The sequence below is a fragment of the Mus caroli genome, chromosome 2 (genome assembly GCF_900094665.2).
Source record: "Mus caroli chromosome 2, CAROLI_EIJ_v1.1, whole genome shotgun sequence".
In the NCBI taxonomy this organism is placed as follows: Eukaryota; Metazoa; Chordata; class Mammalia; order Rodentia; family Muridae; genus Mus; species Mus caroli.
In genome coordinates this window covers 139,866,021-139,875,524 of record NC_034571.1, presented here as the reverse complement: position 1 = coordinate 139,875,524, position 9,504 = coordinate 139,866,021, and the positions used below count along the sequence as shown (strand labels likewise).

Here is a 9,504-nt window from a genome sequence, read left to right as displayed (position 1 = left end):
GCCTGTGCAGGGGGTGGGGGGTGGTCTGCATGGGGAAGATGGGGTAAGAAGTGTCACTTTCTGGGGTGCTGGCAGCTTAATAGTACAGAGTCAGACTCGCTATAGACCTCTGGGCAAGCTGGGCACCCAGGCTGGGTTCTAGAGGAAGTCAGTGAAAGTTTGAGGACACAATGTGCTGCAGAATCGGGCACAGATGTTGACAATGGCTGCTTTAGCAGAGCCTCTCATGCAAAACCAGGTTTTTCTATCATTTGAAAAGCATGACACTAACAAAAAGTGTCATTCATCTTCCAGTTACGGTCGGCTGTAAAATAGAATGAAGACTTCTTTTCCTTTGAGAACCCAAATGTTTATCTTTCAATTCTTTAGTGTCTTTTCTGTTCGCCTTTTAAATTCAAATGCCCACCTACACTTCACCTCAGCTTTACAATTAACGTTTGAATTTAAAATAGGTGGAAAATTTGAGGTTCGAAATAGTTATAACTGACTTGGATCAAAACTGGTCCACTCAGAACCATTTATAAATTGAGCAACTTTTCCTTGGCCTGTGACATTTAGAGAAAAAGTTCACCTGGCCAAAACATGTTGATGTTTGCTAACTCTGTTTGTTTGAAGAAGTCTCTGGAGTAAACTTGACATCAGCTATAATGGGCTGTGTTCAACTCAGACAGTTTGGTTTCGTTTGGATTTTCATAACCCAGGCTGAGCTGCCCCTGGTAGCTGCTGTCCTCCTGCCTCAGCTTTCTCTAACTCGGATTACAGCTGCCATGCCAAGTTTTCATTTGGTTTTGCCAAACAAAACAAATAAAACCATGTCTCCCCCTTCCTCCAGTTCTAATTACTTTTTCTTTGAGCAGGTGAGATGGTCTGGTCAGGGAAAGCTCTTGGGCTCCATTCATGCACAAGCATAAGGGTGGAAATGGAGACCAGAATCTACAAAGTTGTCCTCTGGCCTCCATACATATACACACAATAGCACATACGTGCCCCGCCCCACCCCACCCCACCCCACCTCACCTTTCTCTCTCTCTTTTTCTCTCTCTCTCTCTGGGTGTGTCTGTCTGTCTATCTGTCTGGCTCTGTCTCTTTGTCTCTCTCTGCCTCTTTTACACACAAATGAAAGAAGCAGGGAATTTGGGTTTTGTTTTGTTTTTGATTTTTGGTTTTTTTTTTTTTTTGTTGTTGTTGTTCTGATAAAGGCTCCTTCCTCTGTAGAACTCTTCATGTGTAGAATGAGGGAATGGACAGACTGGGTCAGTTTTAAATGCCTTTTCCAGTGTTGAGAGTACAAGCTTGCCTAACCCTCTCTGCTTCCTGGCTTCCTGCTGCTGACTGCAGAAGCCACTGGCAGAGACTGACCCACACAGAGCTCTGGAGGACACATCTACCAGGTCTGACCACATCTGCCCAGTGTTGACCTGCTGAAGAGACATGGTTCCCCAGCTCCAAACAGAGAAACTGAGGCTCTGAGAAGGTAAACCATGCCCTCTAAAGAGTGCCTAGGGCAGAGGAAAATGAAGTGCAGGCCCTGTCTTCCTAACCACTCTGCTTACCGCTACCCTTGGCCTTTCAAAAACAAATATCTTAAAGGAAATTCCAAGGCCAGGGCACCCAGAATCATTTATTTTTCTAATGTGTCTCACACAACTAATATAGTTGAGGTTTAGAATAGACTCTCTGGGAACAGACCCCATGTGGGCGGGAGTTTCTCAGACAAACTCATAGATTCAGCATATAAACTTCAGGAGCACAGCAGGGGACAGCTCTCTGACCCTACTGGCAACTCAGAAGCCTGGAGAGAATGGGGGTTTGCTGGCACCTGGGACCTGTTCAGTTTGGGAATGGAAATCAAAAAATATCTGGGACGGGTTCCCCAGCACACGGCTGGAGCAGAACATCCAGTACAGAGTATCCAGGGACAAAAGGTAAGGGGACAACAATGGCTTCTTTACTTTGTCTCATCTTGAAGAATGGCTGCCACCACAGTAGGGACAGAAAGCACCTCACATGAGCATTCTTGGGAGTGAAGTTAGCCAAGATCATCTTTTTCCTCCCTGATATTTTAATTTCTGACAAACATTGCATTGGAATCTCAAATATATATATATTCAGTTTAGGAAAAATGTAAACTATTTTTCTTTTTGTTAATGTTTACCAAACACCATCAGTTACTAGAATCATCAAAAGGAAAAATGTTACCAAATTTGATGCAGTCATCTCTTACTTCTCCAAATGATTATTTTCTGGTTAATGAGTTTTCAGACTTGCTGAGACAGATGTTTATGAGACAGACACACGCATCCAGGGACCAGCCAGTTCAGTTCTTGTCTTGGTTGGTTGGTGGCTTCTTAGTTAATTTCTGTCACTTCCTGTGACGCGAATGTTCTCATCATGGCTTTACTTCAAGCTTCCCATGATTTAGCAACTGATGTCTCCATTCTGGAATATTCAACGGAGTTAGACAGATTTCCACTGGTTCTTTCCCACGGAAGAAATGGTTTCCTTTTTATTGTTTTGTCCTCACAGTATTTGGCTATGGTGGTACTAATTTTATTTACTTATTTTATTTACCATTGTACCTTTTGAAAACACCCCTTTATGGTCTCAGCAGTGCTGCTTAGTGTAGCGCATTTGTCCAGTGTAAGCAAGGCTCTGGATTCAATCCCTTGCACAGCCAGAAAACAGAAACAGAATCAGAAAGCTACAGTGTACTTTTATACTTAATTTTAGTCAATCAGCCATTAGCCATTTCATCAGTATCTTAATGCACACCCGCCCTCTCCATCGCCCTACTTCACTTCCTCCTCAGAGCTTCCAGAAGCTTTTTTTATTTTGCAGACAAAGGCACTAATACGAACCCTGTTAATCTTCCATTCTCTGCTGATAGTTTGAGCGACCACTTAAAACACAGTAATCATAATTTTCATTCTGCAAACATAAAATTTAGTAGCATTCACACTGAAAACATGCCCTGCCTTGTTAAGTACAAAGGTTGGTATTTCTGCACCAAGTAATTACACCTGCGTGAAGAATGCCCATCTAAGAAGAATTACCAGCACATGGAAGTGGTGGAGTTGAGCTGCCTCCAGAAGAACACTATTCTGGTTTCTACTTATCTCACTGTAGACCACCTCTGTTCTTCAAGACCTCCATGGACACAGAGTTGTCTACATTTGCTTTGGTCTGACATATCATTCAATCCGACTCGCATGAGACTTACCCACACTGCTTCCTGTCATTGTAGTCCTGTTGTCAACGGAGTACCCTATTTTATAAAGGTGTATCGTTATTCTCCATGTTGAAATGCTAGCCCCCTCTACACAGAATGGACCAGTATTTTGAGATGGGCTTTTTTTTTTTTTAAAGAAGAGGTTAATAAAGTAAAATGAAGAAATTTAGATGTACCCTAACTAGAATATAAGAAAGGGTTATTAAGGAACACACACACACACACACACACACACACAGAGAGAGAGAGAGAGAGAGAGAGAGAGAGAGGAATCATGTGATGACAAGGAAGAGACAACCATCTTCAACCCTAGAAGAGGGATCTCAGAAGGAAGCAACTTTGTTGATTCTTTGATCTCAGATTTTCAGTCTCACTCTAACAGCGAGAAAATAAATGTGTATTGGCTAAGGAGCCCAGTCTGTGGTACTTTTTTGCAGTATTCCTAGCAAACAATCGAATACTTACAGATCTGGAAGCACCACAAATGTTCTAGCATATTCCTTTAGTGAACATCTGTACAATTTCTTCTAGAAATGCCTCAGGGCTGGACTCCTGTAGAAAGGCGTATGTATTATCCCAGAAAGACAGACACCATCCAAGCAAGCTGTTGCACTGAAACATTTCTTACTTAGCCTTAGCTTCCTCTTCTCTTCAGTCTAGTTTCTGTCTGCTCTCTGTTCCCTCTTTCCCTGGTCTCTTGACCCCTTTTGCCTGTGCTCCCATATATACTATCCTATAACCAGATCTATCCCGTTTTCAAGTCTAGATGTCCTCCACAGTCTGCCTCATGTATCTTTGATTCATTAACCACCTTCCTCCTTAAACCCTGTGTTCCCTGTTCATCAACACTTATGATCTTGACTTAGCTAAGTCTTGGTAAATATGAATCAATGACATAAATAATTCATTGCAACTGAGATAGGCTTCTAAGGGCTGATGGTCTTGTGCAAGTGACAAGATCTGCAAGGGTTTATTTAGAAAGTGCACGAGGCATGCCTCAATCTTCATGATTCTTAGTCATGAACAATAGATGACTGATCGTGGTGTGAATGACATCATTTCTGGACACATGAGGAGAACACGTAGATTTTGCACTTCTTTTGGCTCCAAATTTCCTCTTCCCACCCACCAACATGTTTATTTTCATAATTTGTTTCAAATAGACATTATTCAGATGTCCAAGAGACTTAAGACAGAGTGTCATGTTATTAACACCACCCAAAGAAAAATATCACAGCTGCAGCAGGAGATGTTGCTCAGATTTCTCACCAGTACAGATACTCACCATCACAGAATGTGTGAGTCAATCCCGGGGATGAAGCAAAGTGCACTGGCTTAAACCAGTTTGTAACCCAGGTTACTTATAAAAAGCCTTGAATATCTTCTTTTTAAAAAAAATTCCTGCCCAGGTGGTCCCATGCCCCTGGAAAGAGAGGACAAATAAAATTCCTAATATTTTAAAAAGTTTTCTAGGTGACAAACTCCTTGGGTGTTGAGAAACCTCATTTAAAATTTTGGAAGATAGCCCACTCTGTTGTTTTATTTGAATATTACTGTGGTTGGATGTGTGCTATCTGCCTCCCGCCAAGATTGCTATGTTGAAGTCTAAACCTCCAAGGTAATAGCAGAAAGAAATAAATTTTCAGGGCAACAGTTACATCATGGGCATGGAGCCCTTATGATATACGTCTGTTAAAAAACTAAAATCTTGCTTCCACTGTGTGAAGCCACAACACAAAGGAGCCATTATCAAGCAGGTTAGGAGCTGTCACCAGGCAGAGAAGCTGACGTGTCTTGATCTTGGATTTCTAACCTTTAGATGTATGAAAAATACTTTTGTGTTGTTTATAAACTACCCAATTTACAGTATTTTGTTCTAGTAGCCCAGAACAGAGGGACCTTTCTCTTTCCGATGGCAACTCTATACTTAAATAACACATACTTTTTTTTTGTTGGTTTTTTTTGTTGTTGTTGTTGTTTTTTGTTTTTTCAAGACAGGGTTTCTCTGTGTAGCCCTGGTTGTTCTGGAATTCACTCTGTAGACTAGGCTTGCCTTGAACTCAGAAATCCACCTGCCTCTGCCTCCCAAGTGCTGGGATTAAAATATTTTTTTAAAAGAAAATTTACACATATATTAAGGGTAAGAGAAGCTGAACACATGGAAAATGGATGTGGAAGGAGACAAGCAGAGTCCTGTCTGGAGTTACTGCTATGGAGGCAGGAGGAGCACATACTGGTTGGTGCCTACAGGTTTCTCTCTCCCCATGGGCTCAGAAGACCTGCTCAGTAATTAGTTGTGCCTGGTTACAGTAGACATACAGATGTCCCATTCACTGTACCCCTGGTTCGGCTCTGTCCTGCCTTTACCCACTTTTATTTGCGGTCTTAAAAATTTTCCACTTCGACTTTTGGTCAATAGATTCTCCAACTTCAACTCTCCTCAGATGAGGAGAGTGAGGAAGAAGAAACATACCTACCTGAGCTTTGCAAATATTCATAGGGAACCCACACATGGGCTTAGTATAGTCTCAGGCATAGAGCTAAACCTTTTGTCAATACGAGGCTCCGCTCCAACTGAGCGCTGCTTGGCTCGCGATCAAAATGGCTTCATCGTGTTAGGAGTCTCCAAGGCTTACAGAGTCAAACTTGGACATTTACTGTACACATTCGCAGGACTTATTCCACTGGCTCGTAATAAATCTTTATAACCACATATGGCGGGATTATAAATATCAGCTGGGAAGAGCAATAAAAGCATAGCATAGAGAAAGGTGTCGGCCTCGGTGGAAGCGATTTCAACTTTATTAATTTACTTCTTTGATCAAACTGTGCTATTTCAGATGGTGGGGTGAGGTTAATTCATGAGACATAAGGTGGAGAGACTCATAAAACACTAAAGTCACTACAAGGAAAATAACTCAGTGGTTAGTCACTCCGCTCATGCGGAGGCACCCGCTTCACATGAAACAATGACGTGAAGAACAACAGCAAAGCCAGCAGGAATGGCTTCTTCAGACCAGACAGGTGGAGGTGGCAGTGCTGGGATTCTTTCCATCCACTGTAGCTTTAATCCTTTTCCTTAAATCAAATGAGGTTTTTAAGATGGGTCTTCATTTACTTAGAAATGTAAGAGATACAATAAAGAAAGCAGGATAGGTTTGCCTCCAAAGTTCTTCATACACCCCAAGCATTACCACCAGGGCCAGACCACCTGTCTATTTTTTTGATCCATGAGTTTCCAGATGATGCTATCTGTCTGTGAGTAGGGCACAGGAGACCTGTTCAAGCATCTGTGCGGGGGATTTGCCTCTTCATCCCGGCTTCTGTTCTACATTGGCTTATTGGCAGTTGGCAGTGGGAATGGAGAACTCTCAGCCTCCCAGACATGCATGTGCAAGCTTATACACATATGCACACATATGCACACATATGCACACACACACACACACACACACACACACACACACACCAAAGCAAAGGGCACATTTTATTTTAAAATTTTTGTTTGTAAACACTGTCAGTGCTAAATTACATGTTCAACCTGCCTTTTCTTTCAGAAGGAAAGACACAGATGTATTTTGTAAGGATCTCTGTAAACAACAGTCACTCCATCTTTCAACAGCATTTTAAAACAACATTTTTAATTGTCAAGAGCATTTCTGAGAGAGCAGAGGAAAAGAAAAGCCTCTAGCTGAAACACTCATGATTCAAAATCTCCAATCCACTTACCTTTTCTCACATTCTTCACTAGAAGTCTGCCACCCAGGCCAGCACAACTCAGGTGAGACTGCATTTTCAAGTTTCTTAGATGTTGCTGACCTTTCAGCCTTCACTCTCAGGAGCCCAAGGAGGCTGCTTCCCTAGGGTGAATTTGCAGCAGAGTGCAAAGTGGGACTCAGAGTCTGGGGGAAACAGGACTAAAAGATGGCTTTTGAAGCCATATCTGTGATGTTGTTTGGTTTCAAAATTACATTAATGTACATTGAAGACTTGTCAAGTAGATGAAAATTTGAAAGTATTTTCTTCACAGTGTGTGGAAGTTTTCAAAAACTTATATAGATTAGGACCGTAAAATACATTAAGTATCATATATATGTATATATAGTGTACATGTGTGTATGTGTGCATGTGTGTGTGTGTGTGTGTATGTCTTTAGATATGATGCATTTTGGTACTTGCATAAGCATAAAAATCTAGAAGATTATTTTTCAAAATACATATTACTATAGAGATTTTAAAGGCATAAATATTTAATGTTCTGTTACACAAAGGAAAAGTATATTCTTTCAATTTAGAGAGCATCTAACAGTATTTTTAAAGAAAAAATTGCTTGGGTAGGCACAAGCTATGTAATATGTATTATGAAGCACACACACACACACACACACACACATAGTGTTTTAGGAGAAACTTTCAATTCAGCACTGTTGGGTATGTGATTGTGTGCTTCCTTTTCTTACACAGGGAGGCAAGGCTCAGCACTGCCATGGAAGTGTCATAGGAATGGTTTTGACCATGGTCTACCTTCTGAAAAGGATTACTGAAAATTAAACCAGCTATCCAAACAGTCCTCTGTGCAGTGTGTCATGCTGTGGTGGTTCTGTTGTGACGGACACAAACACATCCAAAGCCTTGGCACCGGGCATGCAGCTCAGTGGTACAGAATTTCCCCACTGCATTCAAAGCCCTAGATTCAGGGCCTAGAACAACAAGAAAGGAAGAGAAAAACAGACAAGACAGAAGATAGAGAGGAAAACCCGTAACACAAACATGCATTTAAAGGCCCTAAACTGACTCTTATGCTATTTTTAGATTAAATTATTATCAGACATTCATTAAGGCAAAATTATTATGAGCCCCTCCTCCGCCCTGCCTTTGGAGCACTGAAGTTATGAATGTGCATTATGGTTCATAGGATGATTCTGAAACCCATTTGATCAGCCAACTTTCCCATATAAAGTTTGTGAAAAGTGCAGAAAGTATAAAATGTAACTGGTGTTGCCTGACAGACAGCTGATGTGAGAGGACAAATGCCTCTTAAACTGCTTTTGCAGCCATTTAACTCCGCTGGATGGAGAAAATATATCATGCACTGATGTGCTATTAGTTTTATTCCACCAAAGAAAATTTTGGTTGCCATTTTTCCAGATTCTAATAGTGGTATGTAGTGACTGGGTATAAGCATCAAAAAAAACTATGACAGAAAATGGCTTTCAACTTGGTGAGGTTACATCATTTATACTCCCACTAAGATTCTACCTAGTCTGTTTCTTCTAGGTTCCATATACCTGAGCTATAGACAACAGAATACGTCATCTCATTTTGAACTATTAATACTTAAGAAGCTTAAGACTGCCAGGCGTGGTGGCGCACAACTTTAGTCTCAGCATTTGGGAGGCAGAGGCAGGTGGATTTCTGAGTTCAAGGCCAGCCTGGTCTACAAAGTGAGTTCCAGGACAGCCAGTTCTATACAGAGAAACCCTGTCTCTAAAAACCGAAAAAAAAAATAAATAAAGAATCCTAAGACCTAGTATGACTTAATATTGAAACAAAAGTGGAATGTTCCCTGATGTTCCCAGACACAACGGAGTCAACTATCAGAAATAGCTAGACAGATGCCCTTTGCTATATATGGTAGATTGGTTCCAAAATCTCACTCCTCCCTTAAGATACCAAAGCTCTGAAGCTATGAAAGACTATGGTATGAAGTAGCATGGTCTTACACACATACATTCCCCTCCATACTTTACATCATCTCTAGATCGTTTACAATCTGCTATACAGTGGTAATGTACATACCTTTAATATTACATTGTTTTGACAAAAATGAGAACAATCATTTCTTCACCTGTTCAATAAAGATAATCTCTCCAGTTAAAAAATTGTGAAAATTGAATGTATCATGGACCATGGAGAATCATTTAATCTTTAACTGCTATCATATGTTTTCCTTTCTTGTTTTGTTTATAGTTATGTGTGTCTCTGTGTGGGTTCACACATCTAATACAGATAGCCTTGAAGGCCAGCAGCATCCCCCTGAATTTGGAGTTGTAGGCAATTGTGAACCACCAGACATAGGTGCTGGGAAGTGAACTTGGATTTTCTTCTGAGTGACCTAACTACAGTTCTAATTCATGGATTTTCTTAGCGGTTAAATACTTTTTATTTACCATTTCAACACAATTCAGGATTTTTTTTGTTTGGTTTTTCGAGACAGGGTTTCTCTGTGTAGCCCTGGCTGTCCTGGAACTCACTTTGTAGACCAGGCTGGCCTC

The 9,504-nt window shown here is 41.0% G+C and overlaps 1 long non-coding RNA gene across 1 annotated transcript in view; it reads right to left on the bottom strand.

Moving 5' to 3' along the window:
* Nucleotides 1-6,048: 6,048 nt before the first annotated feature.
* Nucleotides 6,049-9,504, bottom strand: part of LOC110309603 — a 6,612-nt gene continuing 3,156 nt past the window's right edge. The window contains exon 3 of the long non-coding RNA XR_002379721.1: nt 6,049-7,089. This is a non-coding gene — a long non-coding RNA (uncharacterized LOC110309603). The remainder of the gene's footprint in view (nt 7,090-9,504) is intronic.